General features: G+C 51.0%; 1 pseudogene; it reads left to right on the forward strand.

Annotated features, from left to right (window-relative positions):
- Positions 1 to 24,461, forward strand: part of LOC130149619 (hydrocephalus-inducing protein homolog) — a 68,134-nt pseudogene that overhangs the window by 18,981 nt on the left and 24,692 nt on the right.

Consider the following 24,461-nt stretch of genomic DNA (forward strand, 5'->3'; position numbering starts at 1 on the left):
TAAAAGGCCAAAGTTGAGCCTGCCAGCTTCATCTGTTGGCAGTGGTTTTCATGTGGCTATTAGTGTGTCAGGGACGTTTCCTTAGCATCTCTTATCTGTAGGCTGCAGGGAACAGCTTAGTGATGTGGACTGAAGTTCAGAGTTCAGGTGAAGCACGGACCTTACATCCCTCTGGGTCTTGGAGAAGCAGGTCTACGTGAGGGATACCAAGCTCCTGCTACATCAGGAACCAAGTTGTCCTGTGGGTACAGCGTGGGGTGGGAGGCAGGAGGTGCGGTGTCTGACTTGTGCTCTGTTTCTCCGTCCTGAGAATGAGTCCTGACCTCGGTGGGATCCTCCTCTCTGGTAATTTGAAGATGTGAAGGTATCTACTTTCTCGGGCATCCCCTGAAGTCATCCTCAGGAGTGTCATTCCCATCCCAGCTATCTGAGGGCAGGGGTATGCAGACATGGGGATGGAGTAGGAAGGGCATGGGATGGGAGGTAGTGCTGAAGTGTGGCCCTTAACCGGCAGCTTTTCTGTTCTGGCAATGTTTCTGGTAAAAACAACAAACTAAAAGAGGTGGGGGGGAATTTTTCTGTGCCTTTCCCACAGCAGGCAGTGATCCCCGCCAAGCACCAGCAGAGCCCTGCCCAGTATAACCAGGCACAACCCCCAGCGCAGGTGCAGGGCCATGTAGAGCAGCCCGGTTCTGAGGCTGGCGGCGCCTTGGCTTTCCTCCTCCCTCTCAAAAGCCTCAGGTCCAGCACGTGAACATTGCGGGCCCAATGCTTCCCCATTAGTCACTGGCGATGTTCTTGCTAGTCGTGATGGGAGCAGGTCAGGCCTCCAATTGCATCAGTGTCTCCTTAACGAGCAGGAACTCCAGCAGTTTCATCAGCTGTCACTGCTTCCATGAGCGAAGCGAAGCTTGCGCATGGCTCCATTTTTTCTCATTATTTCTGTGGGCTGCACTCCCCAATCACTGTAAAACTCTGCAGAAAATATTTTTAAGGTGACAAATTGACCACCAGCAAAGCACTAAATCCAATAACTTTTGCTTTCTAAGTGAGGCTGTACAAGAGCCGCAAAGCCCAGCTGCTGTTGTGCAGAAACATGTTGCATCTGACTTTTCCCTGAGCATTAAAGGACTGAATTATGTGTCTGTCAGCTGAGAGCTGTTTACCTGGCGACAAATCATAATTGCTCGTGTTAAATCTAAAGTACACCGACACATTTTCATACTATTTCCCACACATTGCACAGAATTTCTCTAGTAGGCCAAGCAAACAGTTACCAAGCCTGGATTACAACCCAGAGCCCCAGACTGCATTGCTTGTGAATACGCAGAAAACCTCCTGTTGAAGGTGCCTTGATATGCTCCTGCTAGCGGTGCTTCATTTAGCTAGAGATTTAATTGTTCAGGCTGTAAATGGGATACTCCTTTTGTGTCTTGTTTTCTTGTTTCTGTATCACTCTAATCTGCCTTTGCACTTGTACAGATTTTTCTTTGCTTAGAACAGCTTTCATTGAAATGCTGATAAAATGTGCCCTTTCTGAGGCAAACCCAGGATGCTTTCAAGGTAAAAAAAAAAAAAAAGAAAGATAGATTAATTCTGCCATTAAAGTCTAATTATTCTCCGGTCATTCAAGAATAAACTTCTGTTCTCCCTGTCTGATTTCCAGGCTGTAATCTCACTGGGACAGGTATTGCCTTGACATTTGCATCTCTTGAGGTTTATAGGTGGCAGGAAAAGACGGATTCCTGAGGAACTCAGTGTCAAGTTGTGCATGCAAATAACTCTTGCCATCTCCGTGCCCTTCAAAAACCCTCCTCCGATCGTATCGCTAGCAGTCAGACTCTTGAGCCTTGCTGCAGAAAACTGGATGCAGGGTATGGGGGAGACGAGGTCATTTTATCGCTTAGGATCTTCTGAGGGCTGGAGCTCTTCAGGAGTTGGGTCGGTGGCTCAGTTCCTGGCCCTGTATGTTCTCTTTTTCTGCTGCTGACTGTGGTTTCTTGGCCCCTTGCTAATACAGGTGAGCTGGAGTGAGCTGGACGGCAGAAGGAACGTAGTCCCCAAAGGTCCCACAATAATCCTGATGTGCCTCTCCGTGTTGCAGCCCTTTCTCTGTTGATGCCTCTGCTGGGACTCTTGGGATTGGCGATGCCATGCAAGTAACGGTGGACTTCCACCCAGAGAAGACTGGTGATTATTCCAGGCCCCTGACAGTTCACTATGACACAGGTAAGGTCTGGGCACTGCATGGTGCCCAGTCTCTGCGTCCTTCAAAACAGAGACCTTTCAAAGCAGAAAAATGTTAAGCTTGCTTTGCAGACTACTTCTAAAACCTTTTCTTTCAAAACCTCTGTATGTTTCGGTGCTTAAGTGAGCAGGTAAGGGGCAAAGGCTGCGTGTGCCCTCGTTCTGTGTGGCTGTGTGCCGGTCTCTCCCTGGGGGATGCTGGTGTCGGCTGGGTGCTCTCCACCCAGCACCCCCCATGACTGCCATCTGCCATCATTCCCTGTTGTCCCGGTCACCTTAATTGCCTCTCCAGGTGTATCTCCCCTGTCCCGGCTTTGCCTCAAAGAAAAGTGACAAATAGTTGGTGTTTAGGGGGCTTTTAAAGTGCATCCCCTCAAGCAGGAATGAGGTTTTTTGGAATCCGGTTTTGCTGGGAGTTGCTGAGTCGGAGGCGGGAGGAACCTTGATTCTCCGTTACGGTGTGCATATGCACGTGTGAAGCTTCATTCCTTGGCGGTGCTATGTTTGAAGCGCGACGTGGGAATGCGTGCCTCTGTCAGACTCGCTCCAATGCCGCTGTCTCTTACACATCTGTCCCCTGCACTGCTTCTACGTTGTTTTGCCGCAGAGCCTTGTTCTTTCTTTTTGCCTTCTCCCACAGCTCACGACATCAGGACTAATGCAGCCAGGACTTGAGGGCTCTTGGGATTTGGCAGGAAGAGCTCGCTGCCTCCCGAGATAGGTGTAACATTTATATTAGGCTAGGAGAAGCTGAGGTCAGGCCACAGAAACACCATCAGCTTTACGCTTCACTGAAGAGTAAGCGGGGAATATCTTTAGGAAAAGGCGCCATGTTAGAATGCTTCTGTCGGCCTTGGCTCAGCAGGCGTATGTTGTGGTGCCGAACGAGGCGCTTCCTCAGTTGCGTGAAGGCACTTGGCGTGTGTTTCCTCTCGCCTGAGAGGGAGGTTTGGTTTGTCCCTGTTCCTCAGCGTTGGTCCTTGGAAGTGTGGTGTCCTAACCGAGGGGATACTGTGTGCTGCTTTAGCCCGGCAAAGAGCATTTTAGTTGTCTTGGGTTTGTGGAAGTTACAAATGCTCCTGTATCTTCCAAACACTTATGTAGCCTCACGACTTATTTCAGCTTTGTCTAATGTTTTCCAGTTATTGACATATTCACGGAGAATGGTTGATGCTCACTCAGAGGAGCTTATTGTTTTGGGTAACAGTTTCTAGGACGGGTGACTGAAATATCAGCTAGGGAAGCACAAAAACGTGCCTTATTTGTATGCCTATACAGAATCTATAGGATAAAATTCAGAGGGCTAGAATTTCTCTGGGGCAGATGAGCAGTGACAGTGGAGATTAGGGCCGTAGGGTTTATACTTTGTGACGGAACAGAGTGAGCGAATAATTAGGGCCAGGATCTTCGTGGCTCGCTTTGAAAAACCTGAGAGTCTTGTTCTTACTGAAACAGCTGGTTCCCCCATAGTCAATCTTTGCAAAAGTGATTTGTGTGGGTAGGCCACGGGGATAAACTCTCTGCTGGCTCTGAGATGGGTGTTTTCCCAGGAACATGTGCAGCTCCCTGGGAGATGAACCCAGGATTTCATTCCTGCCTGCCAGTACAATGTTGCAGTTATTTTGAAATAAACTACGAATTGCAAAGGAGAGCAAGGGGATAATGAAGGGATTATCTCTCTAGCTTTGAAGCGTACAGGTAAGTGAAAGGCTGCTGAGATGAATTGCTAAAGTGAAGCAGAAACGTGTAATCAATCAGTCTTTCGAGGTGTGGTGCAGAGCTTATTGCAGGAGTAGTGCAGAGCACCAGACAGCGTTCCCTGACCTCGCGTGGCGAGCCCTGGCTAATGTGTCCGGCACCACGGCAGGCTCCCTGTGACGCGCGTACAGAAAGCAGCCGGGTTGCTCTTTCAGAGCCACCAACAGAGTGTTTATTAAGAAACAGAAGTGCTAAGAGCAAAACAGCAGTTTAAGGTGTTGGAGGCGTTTCCCTCGCTTGGCTGTGTATCAGTACTGACTTGCTCGCAGGCAGCAGTCGTTCTCAATGGATCACGCCCTTCTTAGAGTGACTTACGCAGGATCAGGTGAACATTGCTTAAATTTTGGCTGAAGCTGGGTCAGATCTGTCCCTAGCATTGCTTAAGCAAGCATGGAGCTCTTCCATGTGAACAAGTCACAATTTTTCCCTTAGCGTATGATTTGGTTGATTTAAATTGTGTGTCTTTTGGGCTGGTTAGGAGCACAGGTACTGTCCCCTGGATAGACTGTGTGTGTGGTGGCGGTTCTGTTGCTACAAATTTATGGATGAGTGTGGAGAAAATGTTTGCTGCTATGAGCGTAATGATTTACAATGAAAACTTGTCCTTCAGTGCTTTACATGCCTAAACTCCTCCTTTTCGCCTGTGTACATGTGTCTGGGTGTGAAAAATCCCAGCTCGTACTGAAATGAGGGTGACTTGGGATGTTCTGGGCTCCAGCATATCCCTGTCCAGCACCTTAACATCAGATTATGGTACTTGAAAGGGTTTCTGAAACCTGCGTGCGAAGCACTCGTACAGCTTTGGAAAAGGTTTCAATACCACTGAAAGTCCTGTCGGTCACTTGGCCTTTCCCAGATGACGTTCAGCCCACCCTGTGTGGACTGTGTGGATGTGGGAAAATAAGTTTATGGAGGTAAGTCCTAGTCTCAACCAATCCAGTATTCATAAAGTTTCGATATTCTTTCAGCTGTCAAGTCCTGCTCAAGTGAGATGATGCCCAAGCTGCTTGCCCTGAGTGCTGCTGATTGTACACCAAACCCAGTTTGCTGCAGTAACAACATTTATTGCAACCTGGCAGCGTAGCACCAGCTTGGTGTGGGAAGGTGAGCTTTGCTCAGGGACACGTGGCTGAGGAGATGCATGACGGGTTCCCAGAGGTGTGCCAGAGGTGCAAAGCAAATCCACCAGTCCAATGCCATCCAAAACAATAACGTCTACGGCAGGTGCTCCATGCAGGTGAAGAAGGCTGCCAGAGACAGGAGGTGCCGGCGAGATGCTTGGAGTTGTGGAAGGAGAATTGCTTCTCTACTCAGAGCTCCCTAAATGCTGACTCACATTAGGCTCCTGTCTCCAACGAGTACTAGTATAGTATGATGGGTGGTCTTCAAGGTGTAGGACCAGATCCTGTGCCTGTATGTGGGTGCCTCCAGTGCCCACTGGCCCTTGTGGCAAGGCGCTACAACACGCTTCTAGCCCAGGGGATCTGTGGTGCGGTATTGAAATTCCTCTGTGCAGTTTTTCCCCATCGGTTGCTGCATCCCTTGGCATCTCTTTGTCAGCACAGAAAACTTCAGTAATTAGCAAAGCACCACTGAGCTTGTGCGTGGCCGACGGACGCTATGTATTGAGATGCTTTTATTGCTGTCAGTAATAAAGGTAGTGATGCGGATGGCTCTCTTTCAGTAGCTCTGTGAGTCTAATGCAGAAGCAAAAGCCTGGGGCAGGATCTCACCCTCTTTGAGGGGAGGATCAGAACCCATACCCATAGGAGTATTTTAGGAGACAGCACACCCAAGAGGAGGCAGCCCTCAAGCAGAACTGCCTATTCCATTACTCTTCTGTCTCCCCTTGGTTCAGAGCCCCAAAAAGCGGTTTCCCCAGAAGAGAGGTAACGTGTGTGGCTCAGGAGTAGTTCTCGGTGGTTTTAGTCCTGCTGGAAGCCTCCAGCCTTGTGCTAAAAGCCTGCTGAGGAACCGTCTAGGTGTTTGGCAGATGAATACCCTGTTTTCCCTCAACTTCCCACACAGCTTGCAGGAGGGCTGACAGCTGCTGAGCAGGAGCTGTGCTAAAGCAAATCTTGGCTTGTTTGCTGTGGATGGCAGACCCAGGCTCAGAGCATCCTTTGTGGTTCTGCACGCCCAGGGCACAGATGGGGGAGTTCAGCCTCGGCTCCTCAGTTGCTTACTTCAAGGGCAGGTAGAAAGTGCGAGCAGGGTCTGATTCTGGCTCCGTGGTTGTTAATCAGAGTGAGTTTTCCTGCGCTGGCTGAGTTCCTGTCCCCGTAGGAAGTGGGTGAAGTCATGTCTCCCCTCCTGAGCCCTGGGCAGCAAAACTTGCTCTGTGCCAGATTCAGGTTATTCCTATATGGCAGGAGAGAGCAGCTAAACAGACTTCTTCAGTGCAGCACGCTGGGAGCTGGATGTGGAGCAGAGCTTGCCTTGCCCTGGGTCAGGGAGGGGTCTGGCTGCCTTGTTCCCCCGCCGCTGAGCTTTGCTGCCTGGCCCTGGAAGCAGGGGGTCCCCAGCACCGTTTCCTCCCCATTGCTGCTTGCTAGGCGTGGGGCAAATGCCAGCAGCCTCGTAGAATCATAGAATGATGGAGGTTGGAAAAGACCTTGAAGATGACCAAGTCCAACTTAACCCCGGATTGCCAAGCCCACCACTAAACTGTGTCCCGAAGCACCACATCTGTGTGTTTGTCAAACGCGTCAGGGGTGGTGATTCCAGCCTGCAGCGTAGAGAAGCAAGCCCTGCTGGAGCCGTCTCCTCCCTGGCAGGCTCCCGCCAGCCCCCCAGTCCCGAAGGCTGGCCAGCAGCTGCTGCTTAGGCTGCCCGCACGCGGGGGGCTGCTGCAGGGGGGTTTGGTACTGAGCACCGGAGAGCTACTGGGATGTGTGGTTTGGGTTGGTCAGTAAGCGTGATGAGCTGGCCTCAGATCTTCCCCTTCCTCTAAGCCAGCACCAACACTTGCACGATAGACAAGATCTCCTTAGGGCAACGTAAGCATAAAAAATAATAACAACATAATTTCTTGGGTAGATCTGGAAGAACTGGCTGGGGATCACTGTATTTAGTGCGGCAGCAATGCTCAGGGTGGCAGGGGATGTCAGAAGAGGATCTGGGTCTTCTGCCCTACGCAGGACGGCCTGAGCCACTGCCCTGAGGTGCCTCTGCCCTTCTCGGTCTAACCACAGGCAGCTTCTCTGTGCTGCAGCAGCCTCTGGAGCTGTGAGTGATAACCGCCAGCTTGAGAAAGCACCGAGGTTTCATCACAAATGGGGGAAAATGAGGCATGAGATCACAGGAAAAACCAAGGCATATGAAACACGATTAATTAGGGAGCTGATGTGGAGCTCTTCAGTCACCTGTGGCACGACGGAGAGTTTGGTGTGGTGTGTTAGAACCATTTGGGTTTGGTGAAGATGACGGTAACTACAGAACCGGGTGTGCTCGGCTGGCAGCAGGGCAAGCACAGCCTGTGCATCTCGGCCGCGGTGGGAAACTGTGGTAGGGGCTGCATCGCGTTGCAAATGGGCCGAGGGGAATTGTCAGGGGCGTTGCTGACTGCTCAGCTCCTGCACAGATCAGCATGGGGTTCCCAGCCGGGAATGTCGGTGTGTTGGGGTGCTGAATCCCTTTCTTCAGCTGAAATTGATGCTGGGCTTAGCTGGATCAGCTTACGTTGGTAAATGAGGCCACCTCTGCAAGGGCTTGGCGGTGTGTTAGTGGCCACTGTACACACGCAGGAAGCTCATTAAATCCCAGCCCTACGTGTTTATTGATGTTTGAGGCTGAACGAGTAACGGCAGCACGGATGTGCCATCACCTCTGGGCATCTCAGCTACTCGCAAGAGTAAAACATTACCTTGCTGTGATATTAGTCTGTGGTTTTGTGCAGACTTTGGAGAAGACAACCACCTCTGCATGCCTCTCTTCTCTTTCCTTTAAGAACCCCCTTTCTACCGAAGGTCCTGTCATCTTGCCAGGCTGGCACTGCCATCAGTAGCTTCCAGGAACTTGTTTGAAAACAAAATGAAAATCCTATTGGCTTAGCCTCTAGATCAAGCCTTTGTCTTTTCTCTCTGCAAACCCACGGATGGATGTGGATAGGCAGCAGGGTTTAGCTGAAGTTCAGCCCTTGCTGTGTTGCGCTTCACGTTCCTGAGATCACTCAGATTGCTGAGCCCTCGCGGTTTGTACTGACTCCAGCCAGAGCAGAGGAGGCTCAGGACTTGCCAGAAGTCTCGGTTTTGGCTGTTTTGTTCATCCCCAGAAGCAGACTTCCATGTGACGCCGCCTATCCCGTTCTTAGCCTGTGAAGGATTTCTGGAGAATGTAGTTTTCATCTCTTTGCAGGGCATCCTGGAGTGCAGCTTGTCTCTTCTATCATCAGTGGAAATCACTAGTATGTTCTTAGGTGCCATGAACCCTGGATGCGTTTCGGGGCAGAACTGACCATTCATTAGTCTCCTTTCCTCGTGGATCAATCAGCGTCTGCTGAGAAGCAGAAGAGTAGCTTGAAGGGTGATTGATATATGAAGTGGCGTATTAAGCATGTCTTTGCCAGGCAATCAGAATGAAGGTTCCTGCCCTGTTTTTCCCCATGGGCCAAAAGCAGTGTTTCAGTGATCAGCAACCCCAGCGTATCATGGCTGTAGTACCAATAATGATTATATATAGCCCACGGCATCCTGGATATGCGGCAGCGCTGTCTTGTGTTATCCAACAGTTTCATTGTCCTTTCAGTCCATTCTGCGAGGCTCCTTCACGCTGGGCAGCACAAAGGCTCTGTGCTGGCTCCCAGATATTCCTGCGCTGGAGTATTTCATCCCGTAAGAAAGCCAACAGCCCTTCCTAAGCACAGTGCGGAGGAGGTAATGGGGAATCCTTTGGGTGCTCCATTACAGGAGGATGCACAACAAGGAGCCTGGTGGAAAGCAAGGTGACTCCTAAGTGCAGGAGAGCCGTCTGAAGAGCCTGCGACCTGTCCCGTAGACGCTGTGGCTGGTCATTGCTCTCCATCTCCCTTTTCCTGCCCATCTGTTGTCTCACGGTGGCTTGCAGTGCTCTGGGGTAGCAGATCCTTTCCTTGCGATGGGCTGCATGGGCTCAGAGGGGGCTTTGCTGGGGGCTTTAGCTGTTGACAGCATCAGCTGTGGCAGCAGTGATGATTAGGGTGCCCTGAGCTTTGTTGTAGCCTGGGCAATGGTCCTGTAGAAACCCCTGTGCTGGCAGCAGTTATTTAATGGTGAGGTTTATAAACAAGCTGCTCCTAGGGCTGGAGTAACTAGCACGATGGTTTTAATGATGTCTGAAGGTAGCTCATGAGCACTGCCTCCGAGAAGCACTTAAAAATGACTGTCGCTGCCCTGTGTTTTGCTCTAGTGCTGGAAATACGAGCGTGGGGACTGACAGGTGGCCTTTGTCAGAGACCCAGCACACTTTGTAGGTGATGCCATTAGCTTCCTGACAGCAAAACAGCTCAGAGCAGCGCTCCTGACTCTGACCGAGGTAGCTCTGTGGGAGGTGCAGCCAAAAGCATATGGTGGGGAGGGCTGGATCCAGCCGCAGGGGACTCCTCTCGCTTTCCAGAGATCGTTAGCCTGGTGAAGTGACTCCCTTCTCCGGTGGTGAAGTGGTACCAGCAGACCTTTGCATGCTGTTTGAAAAACCAGAATATGCTGGTGATGGTGAGGCAGTTGGGTATCGTGATAGTAGCAGGAGCAAAAGAACTGCTCAAAGGGTCGATGTGGAGGTACAATGACACTTCTGAGTGAAGAGCTCGGCTTTCGTTGCTTGCTTGTATTTTCAGTGAAAAAGCAGCAGGACCTGTCTCTTTTAGAAGAGGTGAGAGCCAGGCATAGTTTTCTGACAAACTGGGCAAATTAACTTAAACTTGCTTTCCCTGTTACCCAAATATTCTGAACCTGACTGTCATGCACTCCTAAAAAGGTTTAAAATCCAAATTCAGCGAGGAGGGAGTTACAGGGATAGAGGGAGAATATTACGGTGAGGACGAAAGGCAGCAGAGTGCTGTTTTGTTTCTCTTCAGTCTAATCCATCTGGCTACCAGCTTCCTAATATTTAGAGCAGTAATCGATGGAGGAAGGTACTGGCTGTTGAATGCTGGGAACGCATTCTTCATAAAACCTGAAATTTGTTTTGAAATCTTGTTCAAGGGTTTGCTTAATATTCGGAAAGATATTTTAGCTCTTCTGTAAATTCCCTCTCCTCCTGCACAACAGGCCCCCCAGAGGATGACCCAGTGCTGGGTTTCTTACTTTCAGATAGTTAAAAGTTACCATGATGTGCTGAGATACCGGTGGCCATAGCCATGCAGATGGATGCTGGAATAAAACACGGTGGTGTTCCCGCTGTCTCAGAGAGCATCGCTCAGGAGTGCACAGCCCAAGGCACCTGCTCTACTGCTGTGTAAGAAGCCTCTCTTTTAATTTCAAGTTCAGGTGTTGCTTTGTTCAGGTTGCAGAGTGAGCTGTGTCCTGCTGTCTCTGGGAAATACGTCAAAAGCATGTAAGAATGAGAGAGCTGACAGCCTGTAATAAGATCATCGTGTTGTGTAAGTAACGATAGGGCAGGTACGTCTGGATTCAGTAAATGTGCTTTCATGGCAGCAAAGCGTCCCAAAGCACAGACCCACGGACATTACCCCATCAGGTGAAATAACTAGGGCTACGTTGCTGGTACAGTACAGAGATTGTTTTGTTGTTGTTTTTTTCTTTTCCTCCAGACTTATATATTAAACCATCAAGAGTCTTAAATAAATGTCACATCTGATTTGGCACCCAGGCCGTGAAGCCTGCAGCTGCCCTGGGCCAACCCTGACAGCTCTGCTGTGTCAGTTTATCTGCCTGGCAGAAAGACCTGCTGCTCCCTCCTGACTCGCTGGCGTCTGCACGCTCTCGTCTGTACCGGGAGGTTTGTGGGTTTACACAGTCAGCACGATGCCAGATCCTTCTCTCTGTGGTAGAAGGTGCTCCGGCAAAGCCCTCCAGCCTTCAGAAGCGTCCTCGGTGCCTGCAGCCGGGAGTGTAAGTGCTCTCCAGGAGAGCAGCGGTAGGGGATGCTTAGCAAAGCGTGTAGAAGCAGGCAGTGCATATGCTTTCTCCCTCGTGGGCCTTGGAGGCAGCATTTTTCTGTGCTGGAGGCTTTATTCACGTCTTTGTTTAATCGCTTCTGATGGTTTTACCTTCCAAGCCTTTGTCCAGTTGCTTTGTGGATTTATAGCGATGAGCGCCTGTAGGCACCTATGGCAGTACGTTCCAAAGGAAGGAATATTCCTAGGAAAAGTACTAGAACTACTTTTCTCTCATTTTAACTAATACCATTTCAGGCCCTCGGGTTCCTGTTTTACAACAAATTGTGACAACTTTTTCCTCGTTCACTTTTTCCCAGGCCATTCATACTTCTACAAACCTACCTATCTCCTGTGTGGTTTCTAGGTTGAGGAATCCTGTTCAGTCTTCGTATAGAAGCTGCTCTGTACTTCGGAGAAGGGCAGAAAGAACAATTAAATTTCAAAGGCTTCAGGTTGGTTTTTAAGATCAGAACTATACCCATTATTTCAAGACCCACCTGGCCATGGGTTTAGACAGGGAGATCATGATAGTTTTCGTGGAGTTCATTTTGCAGTACTTTGTTGTCTCGTAGAGCATTTTTCATGTCATGTTTCCATGAACCCGAGTTGTACATGCTCAAAGCACTGTGCATGTCTCCCATTTCTTGGGTCCTGCTTCCTCTGCTTGCCAACGTACGCCGAGGATTCAGCGGAGGGGGGAGGCAGTGCTTATAAAGCACACCTGCCTCTGTAACGCTTCTGAACCTCAGTTATTTTTCTACGCTAAGTTGTCCGTTCCAGAAAGCAGGCTGTCCAGTCATTGGAGACGTCGCTGTTTCTCTCGCAACATAACTCATCTCTGGCCACGAGTCCCTCCCACTCCTCCTGGGCTCCCTTAAGAGCAGAGAAGTTGAGGTTATACAGGCACGAAGGCTGAACTCTCCATGTGTGGAGGTGAGGGAATGGCTGCAGAGATCTGTTTAAAGGGTGATTCCTTCCCAACCTCCCTCCAAGAGAGGGGCTCTCTTTCTCCTGGCACGGCTGTGATTCGCCGCATTGTGTCTGCCTTAGGGTTTAAGGAGTCCGTGTAGGACACCGCCAGCTCTCCCCCATGCTGTTGCGTGGCCGCCTTGGAAAGGCAGGTCCATCCCCTGGCTGCCTTGCTGTAACCCGTGCAGCGAGGAGAAGGCTCTGCCTCGGCAGGGGGATGCTCTCCAGGGATGGCCGGGTCGCTGCCCTTCTCAGCTGGGGCTGGCTCTGAGGCTTTAAACACGCTCCACAGAAGTGCCATTTCGACGGAGAATGTCTCGTGTTTGTGGTTTGCTTCTCACCTGGAAACCCTCACCTGCAACAGGCAGAGTAGGCTCGGTGCTCAAGTTTGAGATGGTTGACTCCCAGGAGTTGCTTGGTTGGGAAGAATGAAGGTTTGGAAGCTCTGGCAGTGAGGGACGCTTTGGTGGGGGTCTCTTCTGGAGGGTGAAGTGCTGGCGGGTGCTCCAGCAAGACTCCAGGCGTTAATCGGCTGCTGTGTGCAGCCAGGGGCTCTCTCCTCTTCGGTCTGAGGTGGAAAGCAAAGGCGTGCTCGCTCGGGTTGTGGGACAGCTTGGGAATACTCGGTGCAGACTTGCACGCTCAGGCACAGGCACCGACAGGCTCCAGGCAGAAGAAATGGGCTTGCAGGGCTGTGATGGGCAGGTTGGCGTGGGCCGTGCCCCACCAGTCTCGTTCCGACCTGTCTGCACAGACACACAGCAAGTGAGGGTGCTGCTGCTCCAACACAGTGAAGTTCTCATCTGCGTCCCATCCTGCCGTGGGCTGTCACTTTGCTTGCCTCCCTCTTCTGCCTACATGCCCCAGGCACCTTGGCTTGTTGGCAACAAGGGATCAGGAGAGACACAACCCCGGTGGCGTGCTTGCAGGAGACTCTGGGCGAGCCGTGACCGAGGTGGGACTCCTGAGAGTCACCTGAACGACTCAGATGCAGAATTCCCTGGGACCCGAGTGGGATGGCAACCCAAAGGCCACCTGGGCACATCTGAAAAAGTCCCCCTGTAGACAGGGTCACCTTGGGGATAAATCTTCACAAGCCCACCCAGAAATAAGGTGCTTAAGGTGGTGTCCAGGACATCCTCGTGCTGTACACATGCAGCTATCAGGCTGTGATAAAGGTATTGATCTGTGGAACTGCTAATACAGCTAAAGGCTGTGACACTTCTGTTCCCTGTGGCTTCCTCTGTTCCTTGTACTCCCATCAGCAAGGGCGATGAGCAAAGTCTCGCTTTTGCTTTGTTCCAGGTGAAGATATTCACACAAGCCTTCATGGAGCCGCTGAAGATGTCAACATCAGGCTAGACAGGAACTCCTTGACAGCTGGGAAGACCTACATCACGCTGTCAAACCACAGATCCGTGGTCATCCACAATCGGAGTAAAGTCATAGCCCACTCCAGTGGAAGGCTTTTGTTAGTCAAGAAGGGGAGGATCAGGAGAAGCTGAGGTTCGTTGGGAAGATTCATTTCAGTAAGACAGGCTGCCCAAGGGTAAAACTAACGTATGGCCTCAGAGGGATGTTGGTGCTTTTTTGAATGGCGTAGGACAAGTAAACCATCCACGACACCAGGGTGTCCCCCCCTGGGCTTCAGGGTAATGGAGCTCAGTGCTTCCCATTCCGGTTCCATCCATGTTCCAGCTCATGTTTTGGGGAGGAAAGGTTGCATTTCCTCGGAGAGCAAATTCCCATCTGTGGGAGCCCTAAGTCAGTGAGGCCAGGTCCCTGGGCTCGCAGAGGGTCTGTGAGGCTGAGGAAGGTGTCGGCACTCCTTACCTGGGACTGCGTTGAGCGGTAGCACCTAACAGCTGCAGGCAGCGTACCTGCTGTGATATTCACTGCAGTTTCTTCCCCTCCAGCTTTGATAAGATGGCAACCTTCTTCAGCCTGCTTTTGCAGTAGTGCGCAGGGCAGGGTGCTTTGCTGGCCCCGAACGTTGAGGCCATCCGGCTGTAGGATGCTGAATTGCCTTGCGCTGTCCCGGCTTCCAGCACAGCGAGGTATCCCTGCCCCTTCTCCGGGGCTCGGAGAGTTCGGAGGTGGAGGGTTCTGCGGGGAAGGCAGGGCAGCACAGGACTTGGAAGTGCCTTTGGGCGTCAGCACCTGTGTCTTCGTGGTGCTGAGAGGTGGGGCAGGCTCTCCACAGGGTGTCTCTGAAACTTTGAAATTCCGTTTGGGGCAGCAGGGAAACACTTCTAGCCCAAGGGGATGCACTGGAAATGACACTTAAAAGCTGGGGTGATTTAGGGAGTCCTTGTGTGCCTTCTCAGAGTTGAATGGCTGTAGGTGTATAGGAGTTAGTCTGAACCCAGAGCTGGTCAGGAAACTGCCTTCAACTGGAGAACTTTTTGAGGGCTTCTGAGCAAATAAAGTTCAGTGTAATTAGGTCAGAAATGCCTTGAAGGCCAAAACTAGTTTTCCACTCTTCTCTGTTTTTAATTGCGCAGTGTGTGACTTCTGTGCAAGATCAGTGTGTTAACAGAAAAAGTCTCATGACCTTCTCTTAGTACGTCCCTGCGCCATTCTTTTAGCATCTCTTCCCACCTGCCTATCTCAGATGGGACCCTGAGTGATCCTCTCTCCCCTCAGAAGCAACCAGGTTTCCCCACAGTTAACTTAAACCCATTTTTTTCCAATGGCACTTGATCTTATGCCAGCTCGTGTTCTGTACTCTGAGCAGAGTGCTTTGTTCTTCCTTACTTGCAGTCTTAGAGGTGGTCATAGCTCCGAGGCCTCTGTGCTGCTGTAGCAGAAGCTTTTGAGATGTCAGAGCAGAGAGGACCTTTCCAATGGGAGGAGGCAGTTCAGCACCCTGCGCTTGGCTGTCACCCCAAAAGACCTGGATCATCACAAGGTCTACCCAGGGGTTTGCTCTGTCTCCCTCCTGCAGGACTTTCTGGGATTCAACAATGGAATTATTGTCTGTTGATGAAGGCTTAGTTGAGGGTTGCTCATCTCGGTGCCTGGAAGCCCCCCTCATGCACAGCGCTGTAGGTCAGCCGTGGAAAAACATTTCTCATGACACTCCACAGGGAGCAAGCCAAAGAAAGTATTTTTGGCACTGGTGACAGCATTTGCCCGAGGCTCTGTCTGCGTGCTGCTAGTAATGTCCATGGCTGTGTTTCCTTTCTAAATGCATTGGAATTTAGCTGGGTGGTGATTGCGGTCCTGTTTATACCACGTTGCCCTGATGTGCTGTGTATGGAGCCTTCCCCTCATCGCCCTCGAGTAGTCACCTGCTGGTCCTTGGTGGCCAGGGGACTGGAGCGTGAAGGGGGCACATCCACGTGCCAGCTGGGAAGCAAGTGCTCTGCAGCAGTGCTCCCTTCTCACCTCTCGGTTGCGAGCTTTAAACACTAGAATGATTGCTGCTACAACTACCGAGTGAGGGAGAGGTGACCTGTGTCAAAGCTCTGTGGAGAAGGCCAAAAAGAGAAAAATGTTGCAGTGGTTCAAGGCTGGATGTAAGGGTTTGCATTCAGAGATGCTGGTCCTGCCTTCGTTATTGGGTGATGCTAGGCAAAGTCCCTTCACCTCTCGGGGCCTCTGTCTTCATGCATATAAACCCATTATTTTCACTGAAGTGATGCAATGCCTGAAAGTCCGTGAGTTGGCTTTTCAAATGCTCTGGGATCCTCTGCTGGATGGCAGTGTAGGCAGTGGAGCAGATCTAGTTTGCTTATCCCTGCCAGTCCAAAAGGGAAGGTAAAAAAGAGTGATGCTGGTAACCTGCAGCTGAATCCTAGCTGCTCTCCCCTTGCCAGCGAAGCACTGCAGTGTGTGCTCCTTCATCTTCATCCATCTCCCCGAGCACCTCTACGGGAGGAAAAGCCATCTGAGGGTGTTGGTGGGTTGTCCATTAGTCGTGGCAGTAGCTTTGAGCCAGGAGGCTCTCCTGAGGGCTGCTAGCTTTCAAAAACCTCCTCTTAGCTCGTGAGTGTGGCGTAAAACTACCTGCCGTGCCAGCGAACAAGTGATAACCTGATCTGCTTGGGACCCCGTGGCTTGGGGTCAGCCCCTTGCTGAGCTGCTCCTGCTGTTCCTCCCCCAGTGCGTGGCTGCTCCTGCGCTTACGCGACAGTCTCTGCAAATATGTTGTTTATTAAATGATCTGCTTGGTTTGTGTCTCCCCATGGCTGCAGGTGCTGTCTCAGGCTGCAGAAGCAGGAGGAGAATGAGAGGGATTCTTTTCTCAAGCAGCGTGCAATGGACCCCACGCTCCAAGAACGCCTTTCCCTTCTCTCCCGCGCCTTCCAGAACCAGAGGGCAAAGGTGCGAGAAGACTCTATGCTTTTCTCCAGTGATATTTTTGCCATTGAGCCGGTGGTAAGCAATAGCTGAGAACCTCTCTTCCTCCTCCTCCTCCTCCCTGAATGAGGTCACTTGGCAGATACCCGCGTCAGCGTCTTGATGTGCCGAGAGCGAAGACATGAGGTTTCTAGTGAGGCTGGGAGAGGTTGTTGCAAAAAGCGTTTCTAAACAGCGAGCTCCTGGCAGGCGGCGAGAGCCTGCCTAAAGCTGAGCTCTGCTGCAAGGGCTATAAATTAAGGGCACTTCATAAGTGTCCTTACAGTGTTCAGGGGTACTGATTATTATATATAAGGGCAGGCCTTACACGTAGCGTATGGGGATTAACCATGGGCATTAGTTCACCTATTGAAGAATGAAAAGGTCCTCTATGGAAAGGAGGCCAAGTTCAGCCCGTTTAATCACGGAAAGACCAATCCCTTCATATAATCTGGATTTATACCATGTGTGACTCTCCCTCCCAGCATCGTCTGTGAGCCTGCACGCAAGGCTGGCAGCTTTAAACGAACTTTTTGAGTTTCATTGCAGACTTGGAGAAAACTTTTTGCTTTTGTGTTTGTGCAATCAAAACCTCATGTCCTTCAACGAAACAGAGCCCTGACTGAGTATTTGCATGGTCTGAGATGAAGAATGCCTGCTGCCTGAGCAATGCAAAATCCCTTCTCATCCTGTTGCAAACGCTAGAATAATCCGAGCCTCTTCTTTCTTTTATAGTAGGTGAAACTATTATTTTTTTTTTTTAAGGAAGGGGATCTTGTTCTCTTCTTGGTTACTCCTATAGCCCGAATGAGGCTGAGAGCCCCCCATGTGAGCACAGCTGCAGTTTCACACCACTGCAGCTGAGAGCAGCATGATGGGACCAAGAGCCTGTGTCAGAGCAGCAGGGGTATTGCAGAGAGCGGGAGCCGATCGCCTGAGCTGTGCCAGCTGGTTTTGGAGCATGTCGCAGGGCTCCTGCTTCATTACAACTGGGCTAGGTCTCCATAACGAGCTTAACCTGCTCTTGGGCTCCTGAAGTGCATTAGGGTGAGGTCCAGCAGCCTGGCTGCCCGCTGAGTCCTGGTGCTCCGTGTAGCGCTGTACGGACCCAGAGTGTAGCCTGGCCTCAAGTCTTGAGTGGAAACCTTTCCTGAATGGCTGTGTTGATGTTACAGTTTGCTTAGGACTGGGTGTAAGTGGGATACTACAGGAGTCGTTCCCCTCCTGGCTGGTTCAGCATTATCAGTCTTTAGATTTCCATTAATTCCATGATTTATGGACCAATGGGTTTCACATTCATAGTTTTGCTGATGTCTGTCTTCCCCCCTGGCGTACGGGTGTCTTCACATCAAATGTTAGTCTTTTTTCCTATCAAATGTAAAATCTAAAAATCCACTGCTGCTGACTTCCACAACCTTCTCCCCGGTGAGAGTCCCGTAACTTGTAGCGTGGACAGAGACCCTTCTTGCAGCGCCGTGTAAATCTGCTGGAGGGGCCCCACCAGAGCTGGGACCTTGCTGCCTCGGACCTTCTGGCCAAAAGCGGCGGCTGCTCTTCTCACCTATCACCTGTGGTGCCTGGGAGCACCCTATAGAAAGAATCAAACCCTTGGAACAAGCGGCTGGAGGTTCCCAGAGGTTAGGAGGCCGCTGGAGGGACGATAGCCTTGGAAAGGCTCTCTGGGCAGGGTGGCTTTGCAGGGTTTGTGCAGCAGCTTTGCTGTGTAAGCGGGCCGTTAGCTGCCAGGGGTTGCTCTCAGTGGAAGCTGCAGCAGGCTGTTTCAGCCTGTATAAGGTTAACTTGCTGATGAAAATAATAAGAGAAAAGAGGAGGAGCGGTTTTGTAGTCAGCCTGTGACCATGAACGTTTTGAGCAGCCGTCCAAGCCTGTGGGAAACAAGCTGTTCTGTAACTCTGACTTCCTGAGTGCATCTCGAAGTTGATTTATTTTTGCAAAGACGCATGGTATGTCAGCAGGAGCATCTGTGGTAGAAGCCCAGGTGGCTCTCAAAGGACAAAGTCCTTGCTTTTTGCTGCACCTTCCCCACCACAGCTTAGCTGTAAGTCACAGTACAGACACGTGGGAGCTGACTCCTTGGAAATGGAAACCAGAGGAAAGGGAGGAAAAGGATTTGTAATCATTGCTCTTACCTTGACAAGTCATCACTGTCTTGTCATTGCCTGGTAGCGACTCCTCAGTGCCACGTGTCAGCTCTGAGCCGATGGAGGTGGTCTTCAAGATGTGCAGGTTACGCAAGTGCTACTGCTGTTGGTGCAGAGGTTGGGCCAGGAGATAACAGCGATATTTGTTCCTGCAAACGTCCACCTCAGCTGAGGTGCCCAGCTGGTCCCCATCCAAATGAGAGGGGACTGCAGAGCACTTTGGTTTTTGGCAGAAGGCGCCATCTCCAGTGGGAGCTATGGTCCATCCCTCCGCTCGCTGTGGGTTCGGTTATTTGTGGGAAGGGGCAGATACTGGCTTTGGCGCTGCCTTTTCCCTGAGTGCCCTGAACTAACAGGATGCACTTTGGGGAGTCACTTCAGTACTTGTGTTGCCAGCTCTGTCTTTGGGGGTTTTGGTGTGCTTTGAGCAGTGATTTCCTTTCCATGGATCACCTTCTCCCTCCACCAAACAAAGCAGGCCGACAGTTGGTGGTGCCCCACTTTCCAAGACCAGCTTTTTCCTTTTCAGGCTGGTGGAGGTTGAGGAGATTCGCATTATTTAGGGGCTGAGGGAGGGGAAATAGGATCTGCATCTATTTATGGTTGGTCTCCTTATTGAGGTCACTTCTGTAGCGGTGAGTCATGGTGTGCCGTCCCCTCGGGTATCACGTCGGCATATGCTGTAGCAAAGCCAGGGCACAACAGCAGGAGTTTTTGTGCTGGATCATCATACATCCACCGTCTGTATTTTATGCCACCTGCCAGCTGCAGCCTGCCTGAGGCTGACATTAAGCCAGAAGTGTTGCAGTATCGTGTTCACAGCACTGCATAGTTGCATTTCTGCCCTGGCAAGCATCCACGGTAGTTTTCCATGATCTGACTCCACTGCCATCTTACGGAGAATATGCTAGCCGCGGCAGACCGCTGGCTCCTGCCGTGTCCTAGGGCTGGTACGCCTGTGTAGCAGTAGCCCGCAAGGGTGAGTAGTGAAGTGTATCCTTTTAACCAGCAATTCTTTCTTCCCCGTGGGGTAGCAGGAATGTGAGGAACCTTTCCAACAGCCTATTTTCATTTCCCAGGAGAAATAGGTCACAATATTTTCCAGTTTTATGGTCTGACATACAGCAGTAATGAAGGGAGAAATGACAAAGGTTTCCCAAAACAGTCATGTCCTTCACAATTTTTTTTTAGCCACAGAATAGTAGAATAATGTGTAACTGATGATTTCTTCTTGCCCTCTCCCTTTGAGTCAAACAGTCTGGCGTGCAGCTTCACTGACAATACAGGGAAGCTGATTGTGGCCGTACTGCCTGAAGTTTCTGTCCAAATACGTTGAATCCTGGAGAATGGTGATTTCATGTCAGAAGCTCAAGAGGTTTGAGTCTGTTAACTGCTGGTGCAGGTTTTCTTGGGAGTGAGGATATGAGTGCAAGGCTCCATCAATAATGCTGCGTTAGGATTGTTGCAGAGAGCTGTGCGGGTGCATATGAATGGATGGGTTGTGTTGCTCGTCCGTAGGCTTGTCTCCTCTGATGCCTTAGAGCAGTCTCATCTGACTGTGCCTTGGGATCCAGCAGCACCCTGGATGTAGGGAGATATGTCCCTTACCAGGATCTTATTGCACCACTGACTGGCTTCCTGGAGCATGGCAGGACATCTGGTGAGTTATACAGCGTACAGAGAGATGCCAGCAACACTGCAGCGATCACCGTGGTCTCGGTGGTGTTGGGCAAATCATCCCGCTGGGGCCTCGGCCGCTGGGAATAACACCTGCAGGGACCCATCGCCACTCCCTCGCTGTTTGAAGATTTACGCTTGCAGGCTTCTCCCAGGTTCTTGCTGAAGCTGGATTTTTTTTGTGCAGCGGAAGTTCACCATTTTGGTGTTCGGTTTGGGTTATTTTGAGCCAGGATCACATTCTAGTGTCAGAGAAATGCCACGTGGGCACTGACCCAGCTCCGGTTCCGCTTCCGACAGCAGCGGTGATGCAGGAACGGGAGGAGGCCAGGACAACTAGGGCTTTGTGTCATGGGCAATGTCTCATACCCCCTGTGGAGACCTGCAGGCAGCTGGAGCAGATTGCAAAGCCCTGATATTCCTCTTCTGCCAGTTGTTGCCTGCAAGCAGAGGGAGGCTTGGACAGTGAGCCCTGGCCGGGGTAGCCAGCCCTGACGGGACCTTGCCTTTGTTTGTGAGCTGGTTTACAGATCTCTTCTGCAATGATGAAGGCAGGCATGGTTTTCTTTCTTTCTGTCTTTGTAACTAAGAATGGAAAAATCCATTTGACTTGCTAAATCTCTTCTGATCTGAGAAGACGTGTTCACATGGCTGTAGTGACACAGGGATATAAGGGAAGGTTTGGAGGGAAACCGTATCTTTTCTTTAGGTCAGCTGGCACTTCTGAAGAGATCCTTGATATGCCGAAGCCAGCCAGTTTAGTTCCTTTATTATAGCCCTAATTAAAAAAAAAAAAAAAAAAAAAAAAGGCAAGCCTTTACCGGGTGCTAGTTAAGGTAAGGGACTTAATTTTTTTCACAGCTGCTTCCAAAGTCTTACACATTTTGTAAGTGTTGTTTGCTCCTTGCTCGTCATTGATGCTCTAAATAAAGGCTTACAGGGCTGTGGTTGAAAACAAGAAATGTAACGTTTGAAGGTAAATGGTTTGTTGTCTCCTGTCTTAGGAGGGAGATGTCTGGCCAAATTCTTCAGTTGAAATTTACGTGATCTTCAAACCCCGAGAAGCCAGAGTGTATCAACAGTCTGCTGCGACATCTCAGGTACAGCTCCTTTCTCCTCCTCCTGCTACCCACAGCAAAGGCGAGGCACAAATACTCTTCCAGCCCAGTTGGTTCCCACGGAATTCCTAGGAAGAGCCGGTGGTCAGCAGGGCAGTGCCAGCACCTTCCTGCTGTCCCCGTGGCTCCCAGCTGGTCTGTGCAGAGCCAGGGCTTAGCGCGCCTGGCTCCGACCGCTGATCCCAGAGCAGCCAAAGCAGCGAGCTTTCATACCATGCATTCGTTGTGCTGCAAGGTGTTTGTAAAGGCAGAGAGGTACACAGCAGAAGAGCTTTGGTGGACGAGCACTAAGCCCCTATAGACCTCCAGGATGAGCCTTTATTACGTGGATGCACCATCGGGCTCCTGAGGCGGTAGGAGCTGAGTGAAACGTGCTCCCTGCCCCTGGGTCACCTCCCGCGCTCCAGGCGCTGCCAGACCGTAGTGGCTGAGCCCTGCTGAGCGCAGGGTGTCTGTGAACGTGCCACACGTGTGCTGCTGTCCCTGCGTGGGAATCGTCACCTCGTGGCTCAAGCCTATGCTTCATCTGGGTCGCGTGTTACAGGGCTCGCTGTCCTCAGCAGGGTGAGCACCCTCCCCAGAAGTCAGAGTGCGAGCAGCCTGCTAGACAAGCTTTATGCTCCTCCCGGCTGACAGAAGTGCTGTCAGGTCTTTTTCTGGGAGCGGTTATCACTGACCCACCGAGTTACGCCGCCTTTGCCCTTACAGAGGTGATGGCCTTGCTGTGCTGGCACGGGGCAGGGAATGCTTGCAGCAAGCTCCGTGGTTCAGGTTACCTTGTCCTTCCTCTCCGTCCGTGTGGTGCTGCTTGAGGTGTTTTTCAGGAGTGGGAGGTCCCTGTCAGATTTCCATCCAGGGAACGCTCTGGTTTTCCCCATCTAAGAGGAAGGAGGTGCGAGGCCCGTGGTCCCCAGCAGCCAGGCTCCCGTTCTGGAGGGTGCTGAGATCACTAACCCAGCTGCTTCGAGCCATTCCTTACTGCTCCAAGCTGACAGATACAAAGGCCATGAAACAGCTTTTTATTGATACGGTAATTGCGCAGGGTTTACTTGGCAGATGCCACCTACAGTAATTAACCAGGGCTCGTGTTAACAAACCGCCTTCCTGGCCGCCAGCTGCAGTTGTTAGAGCTGTGGAAGGAAAGGGTTGATTTAAAAAGTTGCTCCCAAGGGAATCCTGGCTCAGCGCTGTGCTCCTGGCCCTGGGATTTTTGCTGTGGTGGTGGGGCTGTCCATCACTTTGCTGCAGGGATCTCCAGGGGTTGTGCCTGGAGAGCTTTTGTTGTTGTTGTGGCAGAGAAATAGGAAAATTACTTACATGCAGCCTGGGAGTTACAGGAAACAGAGCTGGGCAAGCGATCGGTGTTTAGAAAGAGGAGCCTGCTCTGGAAAAACCCTCGTGGTCCCTCAGGAGATCTGAACTCTTCCATGGGCCCCTTGGGAGAGGACCTCAAGGAGGTCACCTACCCCCCATCCCTCACAAAACAGAGCTGAGCCGCTGTATCGTCAGGGTGGAGACTGTCCCAGGGTGCAAAAAGAGTTTAAAGAAGAAACCCGTGATCTTTAACTAGGGAGTCATTAATTTTGCTTCTTGACGACTCTGAGCAGTGTGACAGCCTTCCTCGTGCATTTGCATGCCAGTCACAGATCCCTTTGGAGGACGATTTGCAGACAGCGTGTGCCCCTTGCAGGGAATATTTAGTAGCTTTGCCCTAGTGCAGCACTGTGAAATTGCAGTTGGATCTCGAGCCCCACGGGGAAGTGGCTGGCCTCCATGTGTGTTTTTGCAGTTGCCTCCATAAATTGCTTAGCCGAACGCTTCTGGATCAGGTGATTTACAGAACTCATCAGCACTGTGCAACTTGCAAAGCCAGCGGTTAAGAAGTGGTTTGAAATTTGTTTTGTTTAAGCTCAAAATGAACTTTCTTAGTTATTCATGCAAATAAAGCCATGGCTCTTGAGTGCTGGAAGGAAGCCCGTGGTGGGGGGGCTCAATCACCTAAAATTCTTTTTTTGTTGTTTTTTTCTGGATATGGAAATGTACTGGGTTACATCTGATTTCTTCCAAAACCCATTTCTAAGCCGCTTTTGCAGGGAGAAGCAAAATCCTAAGTGCTGATCCCTCCTTCACTTGCCGTGTCCTACATCGTGTAAAGCTGGATCTCTGTGTTCATGTGGTTGGTTGAGAATCACGTTCAAAACCAACCTCAAAACCTGGGGACGTTCCGTGGGCAAAAAGATGAGTGCCAGAAAGCAGCAGAAGTTAGGGACTTGGGAAACAGTTCTGTGCTGTTGGGCCACCCACACCCCTGTTTCTTTGAATGCCGAGTTGTAATCCCTCCATGATGTGCCAAGGTGTTAACCCGACTGAGATCCGAATTCTCACTCCACAGAACCAGGTGTGGCTTTGGGACTGAGGACAAGGAGGCTGCGGCCCCTCCATGCCCTGGTCCATGTGCTCTGGGACATGCTGTGGTGGGGGCATCACACGGTCCCAGCCCGGGGTACCCAGGCCTTGGCCAGCGGCTGGGTGCTCCTGGAAGCCCCAGCTGCTAGTGAGGAGCGGGACATACTCTCTTTTTTCTTTCTTTTTCTCTCGGCTGTCCTGAATGGTCTGTATTTTACTCTGCTCCTCCTCCTTTCAGGAGAGCACTCTCTGAGGTTCACCTGGAAGGAGAGAGCGTAAAACTCCCAGGGTTTCCTAAAGTTCCAGCATCAATGGTGGGGCAGAAGAAAGGATAGCTTCCGCAGACCTTCCAGGAGAGGCTGAGGGCCTGCTGCAGAAGGGAAAGAATGGCCACTGATTTTTTTTGATGATAGTGGCCGTGGGGCATGCCTCACCCATGCTTATGGGCAAAACTTGTCCCTTGGAAATCTTTGTCATTTCCTAAGAGCTTTGATGGTTTAGAACATCAAGTTTTTAATGAAAATTAGGCCACATGTGATGCAAGATGGAAAAATCTTCTGAACAGCAAGCACCCAGGACTGCCTCTTTTCGGGTGTCTGTGCAATAGAAGTACACAGCCCTCTGATGCGTGCCTGAGCTGTGAAGTGTAACTCATCTCTGCTGTCAGCTGGGCTGCGGCTGGAT

The sequence above is a fragment of the Falco biarmicus genome, chromosome 5 (assembly GCF_023638135.1).
Source record: "Falco biarmicus isolate bFalBia1 chromosome 5, bFalBia1.pri, whole genome shotgun sequence".
Lineage (NCBI taxonomy): Eukaryota > Metazoa > Chordata > Aves > Falconiformes > Falconidae > Falco > Falco biarmicus.